Source organism: Tasmannia lanceolata, unplaced genomic scaffold, assembly GCF_043159265.1.
Source record: "Tasmannia lanceolata isolate RefF3 unplaced genomic scaffold, GAP_Taslan_0.1 ptg000003l, whole genome shotgun sequence".
Taxonomy (NCBI): Eukaryota; Viridiplantae; Streptophyta; class Magnoliopsida; order Canellales; family Winteraceae; genus Tasmannia; species Tasmannia lanceolata.
Window position 1 is genome coordinate 13,560,910 of NW_027518680.1, and position 6,398 is coordinate 13,567,307.

The window sequence follows — 6,398 nt, forward strand, 5'->3', positions numbered from 1 at the left end:
CCTCATGATTTCAAATCTTGAGGGTATTATTTTTGTGTGAGCAAGGTATAGTTAATAGCTTCAAAGAATAATATCTATTTGGATGCCTGAGTGAAAATTTGAAATTCCTTTGAGTGAATTTTCTTTTGGAAATTATAGACAATAGCTGATGCAAATTTTTATTATAAAATGCACATTTTCTTATTTGTTTGTATGTCTGTTTAGCAGTTGATGTATAATAATAATTGCTTTATGATTTTTATTTATGAGAAAATTATAAATAATAAACATATATAAGATTAAGAGTGAAATGAGTTGATAGAGTTAAGGATATTATTTTTTGATATGAAAAGTATTATTCTGTTTAGCTTAAGACCGCAGTTAAGATAATATAACTTGAGAATTGATCATGTATGCATATGTGAGTGTATATGTGTGTACTTATGAGTGCGTGTGTAATTTGTTTGTTTTAAATTCTGAAACCTGTCTATCATAAATGGTTAGTGAGATTTTCTTTTTAGTCATAATTTTTTTATCAAGTTTCTATTTTCATGAGTAGCTATAGATGAGTATAGTATCATTAAATAAAAAGGAAAGAGGGCATTGGACTAAATTGCCATTTGGCTTCACTATCGTCACTGTTTAAAATTTGTCATCATTTCTTTCTAGTAGAAGATCTCAATAGAAGTAATGGTAAAGATAAAATGAGTTCTCTTCATTTTCACATAAGCTTAAATAAGGAGTCAGTTGTTCAAAATGCTTTCCTCTACCCCTTTGTGTGAAGAGTTGTTTACATATCTGTGAGTGTAATACCTCTGTTTTAAAGGATTTTAAGCATAAAATAATACTTCTATTTAAAGTATAAGGTAGTCCCCCATTTAGCCTTGGTCATTTAGAGTGTTGGTTAACTGAAAATTTGGCATTAGTTTAAAGAAGTTTCCAAAACGTAACTCTTTTACACTTGTATAGTTCTGGTGAATTATATTCTCTCGTTTTAATTGTTATAATAGTTTTTTTTTTTTTTTTTTTTTTTTTTTTTTTTTTTTTTGAGTCTGTTGAATGTAGAATTAAGATATTATCATATAAGGGACATATCTGCTCTTGGCTTTTGTTTATATACTTGAAATGTGTGCATACAATTGTATGCATCTGTATTGTTATCTCTTGGTTTCATCTTGTAATAGCATGAGCAGCAAATAGGATATACACTTTAAAATTTAGTGAGATAGCTCATACGATTATTTTCCTTTAAGGCAGTTAGAAAAAAAAAAGACATTCAATAGATGTACACTTGATGTTGGGGATTTTATTTTGATGGTTGGGAAGACTGAAAAAGCTTAATGATTTGGGAACAGATTGAAATGCTTTGTCCCCTTTCATTTTTTTCCATGGTAGCTCATTCTTTTGTCAAGACATGACAGTGCCTATTTTAGCACATTCTTTTGTCAAGCCATGATAATGCCCATCTTAGCCCTTCATTTTGTGGTTGAGGCTTAATGATGACAATGTCAGCCTCCTTTGTTAATATCCCCTATTTTCTGAATCATGGACTGATATTAGAATTAGTGTACTTAATTCATAGAGATTAGATCAATGTGCACAAAGGATTATGGTTACAGGTTTTACCATATATTGTAAAATTTCATGGAGTTTCTTTGATGGTGTAAGGCTGAATTTTACTTGATTCATGTGTCAGTTTTTTTTGTATAAAATTATTATTCACATACACAGCCAATCTTGTATAACACCTTGCTTGCATATGGTTCAGTTTTGTGAAAATCATTACTCACTTAGACAGTCACCCTTGTGTAACTCTTTGTTGGCATATAGTTCAGTTTTTATCAAAACCATTGCCCATATGCATAGTTTAGTTTTGTATAGTTTCTAGCAATAATATAGTTCAGATTTTGGTTTCCTTATGTTTGTACAAGATTCCGAAAGGGCTTTTAGTGTAGTTTAAGATGCTAGAATAGCTATTTTTTATCTTTCATTATACTCTAGTGTATCTATAGTTTTACATATGTGAAATTATACTAAAAGGATTATGATTTGAAGTGCATAAAGCATCACTGGGCATTGGTTATACATGAACATGAATTAGAATCAAGTTTTTTTTATATTATTATTATGACCATGTTATGATATGTATGACTAGTTAGGTTTATTTCTTGTGGGCATGAGTGAAATGACACTGAAATGGCCATATTTCAATGATTAAAATAGTCTTAATACTTTTTTTCTTTTTAAATAAAAGATGGTGTGAACTTGTGTCATAGATGGAGTGAGGTTATGGTAGCAATATTTCATAGGTTGTTGATATGTTGTAAAATTACTCTGTTCAGAAATTCAATCAGGGTATGTTTTTGCATTTTTTTATTTATTATCCTTGTGAGAGTACTGAACTTGTCACTCGTTTCTGGTGTATTTTTGCCGGAATAATTTTCCCTTTAAAGGTTCATTTTGTTGGATTAAGTGCCCTATATTGTCATTTTCCTGAAACTCCTTAAGGTTTTGAACTTGTTTGAAATGTTAGGTGGCAATTTCAATTATACCTTTTTATTTTGATGATATGAAAATGGAAATTAAGATGGTCTTGACCGATATTAAATCAATTGATTTGTCCTTTTGTCATACATATTTTCTTAAATTGTATATGTAATAACATTAAATTTTAAGAAATTTTGAAATTTCATCTCTAAGTTGATGATGATTTTATCCCAGTTTTATGATTAAATGATTTTCAAAATAATTTAGTTTAGTCTGTAATAGTTTCTAAACTAACAGTGTCTCAAAGTAAAATTGAAATAAAATATTTGAACCTTTCAGTTAGATACATATCCTAAAGTCAGAGACTTGCCTAGTCTTTTAGATGCATATCCTGATATATCATAGCCATGGCGATGAAGGCGCTAGCCCAAGCCCATCCTTAGGGAACTCACTTAGTCCAAGTAGCACTCCCCTCTTTCATTTAAAAGATTTGCCCAGTCTTTTAGATGCATATCTTTTAAGACCTTAGGTTCCCCTTTTCATTGCACGGGCAATGAAAGAGTTATTTAGAGCCCCCACTAGGAGACACACTATGTCTCGTAAGGCACTCTTCCCTTGGAGACAAGCCTTGTCTAGAGCTTACCCTTTAGGAAATTTATCCAAGTCTCACAACTCATACCTCTTAGGGGACAAGCTGTGTCTCAGAAAAATCAAACCCTTTTAGGAGACAAGCTATGTCTCATGTAGAAACGCCACACCCCTTTTTGAGGAGACAGGCTATATCTCATGTAGGAAAATTCACCCCCTTTGGAGACAGGATTTGTCTCATTGGCCCTAGTTATCTTTTTGTTTTAGGAGACATGTCATGTCTCATTAGAGCCCTTCTCAGAGTCATTAGCATAGGAGTCTGTCGGTTAGTGTTAGGGGTCAGTCTTTCAGTTTCCGGAGTCAGTCCTATCATCATAGGGGTTAGGATTCTTTCCAACCTCTCATCAAATCATGTGATTTTTTTATCCACTCTTGCAAGGTATAGGATGCTGTCCAACCCTTGCAGAGTCGTGATTCTGTCATTTTCCCCCGCAAAGCATAGGATGTTGTCAAACCTTTGCGGGATATTAGGAGTCTGTCTTACCCTTATGATGATAGGATTATGTCCTCTTGTGTCAAAAACTCAAAAACATTCAAAAATTTTAAAAACATCAAAACATCTGAAAAACCAAAAATCTCAAAAATCAAGAGTCATTAGGAGTAGTTAGGGAATTCTGTTCCGAACTACGTTGGCTTGATCCCTATCCACAGGGTACGTAGTGCAGCTTGGGATTCACATCCCAAGTCCAGCCAAACCTTTAAAAATAAACATTTCAAATCTTCCAAAAATACAAAACTCTTCAAAACCTTTTCAAAAAGATCTTCCCCTAGAGTTAGGAGTATGTCCTAGTTGTTTAGGGTATTTTAGAATTAGGAGTCTGTCCTGATTTGTTGATAGGGTGTGTCCTGTCGTGTAAGTGTCCCTAGAGTTAGGAGGCCTCAAGTCGATTGGTTAGACATTCAGTCGAACCGATGGCTAGACTAGGAAGCATATAGTCAGCCCATGATTTTCCTTAGGTTGCACAGCCTAGTTACACATAGGATGTAGGGCCCACCTGCATTAGCTTAAGGCTAAACAACTTGCATTAGTGAGGGCATATAGAGAGTCCTAAAAATTACAATCCACTTAAACTTAAATAATCGTACAAAAAGCTTTAAAAATCAGTCGAGTCTAGTGGAATCGAGTCTAGGATAGCGGTTCTAGATGGTTAGGCATCGTAGTTTAGAATAGGTCATTGAACTACGTTGACTCCGATTCTTCCCGATGCCGGGATACGTAGAGCAGCTGGGATGGACGGCCATCCCGGTCCGAGTCAAGTCGCATTAGAGTTAGGATTTGTCTTGTCCTGTCATATATAGGATTGATTTGTGTTTTATGTTTTGATGTGTTTTCTTACTTTCTTGTACAGATCCTATACTTTTAGCTATAGCATGCATGTGTTCGCACACCAGAACTTAGACACCAATTAGGTATGACATTCATAACCTAGATACTTTTAGGTGACACTTATTTTATTTCTTTTTTAAGTGTGTTCATTAATCGTCTCCGAGACATGCATGATTAGGTAGACGTCTTTTCGGAGATATTCGTTCTCATTTTATATGACTTTCGCCCAAAACTCTTCAAAATCAATAAGTAAATGGCATAAGAGACCAGGTGTTTACACTTGGGCGGATGAGGTGCTCTTTAGACCTTCCGAATTCGTAACCAGGCACGAACCTTCTTTTATATCTCTGGTTATCCGTTGCAACAGAGCATAGTATGGGATCCTTGGCCCATTTCCTTGGATGGCGACTCTTCTTTGTTTAAGGTACGCCTCGAATCTGGGCTAGTCCCCGAATCGAGAGGTATCTCACCTTTTAACGCCACTCATACTGTGAGGGGCACTTCTTTCGAGAGTTCGTTGGTAGAGATCTTCATTCACGTGGATGATCCATAGAGACATAGCGTGTGGGGCTCGTCCCTCACCGCCTCTCTCGGATCGGGGTCCACACATATGTCCCAATCGGTTGTGTAACAACTTAGGAGCTTCAAGATTGTTAGAGTAATTAGGTCAAGCAAGAGGTTGCTTGAAGCATTACACCCAAGGTATCTAATTTGGAATACCAAGTTTGTTGCCTCCAGCCCCTATATATTAGATACACTAGGGTTTTAATAGGTTAGTGGGCTCTAGCCCAAATAGGCCCACTACACCGGTTCATTATCTTATTGGGCTTATATTAGAACATACATGGGTTATATTATATACCCAACAATAATTTCTAGCCATCTGTTTGAAAACCTCCACTAATCATAACCATAACCATAAAGCATAACCCTAACCCTAACCATAAGCATAATTCTACCTATAACCTACAAAACTAATGGGGTGGATGAGTCAACCAACTATGGGAGATAGGGTATTTAGAGGGCTGCTCAGGGTGAGCGATACCTCAGAAACCTTTTTCCTGTTTATATAAATATTAGAGCATATTAAGTATTAGAAAATAAGTTTATCAACAGATTTTTATTTCAATCTCATCACCCCTTGAATTTCATTTTTTTAGCTTCTAATACTAAGAGAGAGAGTGGGAAGAGAGAGATGAACGGTCTTATACTTCTTGTCATTTGAGAGAGACGAGCTGGAGAGATGAGTTGACGGTCTTACACTCTTTTGGTTAAAAACATAATGTATATACACACCCTCCAATCTTGTTAGAATGCTAATGGTATGAAATGCTATTAGGATCTGTGAATTTTGACACCTGTATTCTTTTTTATTTTATTTTTTCTCTTCCTCCTCCTATGTTATACCTACATATAGTATTGTAAAGTATATATACTTTGAACATTATTTTCTAAGAAGGTACTCTCTTATATCTTATATCAATAGATTTTTTTTCTATTTTTTCTTTATTAAGTATCAGAAATAGGAGATTATAAATTACCAACCTAGGAACAATGTCGGTTCCTGATCTAGCAATAGGATATAAGAGATTATAAATTTATGGAGCATTAATTATGAAAACCCCAACTGTAAATGATTTAGATGAGGAAATGATATATTATGAAAGGCAAGATCGAAGTTGAGTGTTACCAGATGTGTGTGCCATTGAGCGTGGGGGTACTCTTATAGAGAAGGAGTGCACAATGAAGTAGGAAACTTACCCTTTTAGGAGTCTTTCCTTATTGGGTGGTTTCCTTAGAGATAAACACCAAGTTTCCCTTCATGGGAGGATTTCTATCTCGAGCAGTCAACTTTTTAAGAAGGTTTCCCTATTCCAGTAGAACTCTCGGTGACGCTGACTTCCTTACTTGGAGACGTTATTAATTTATAGGGATGGGAGGATCCGTCCGGATATAT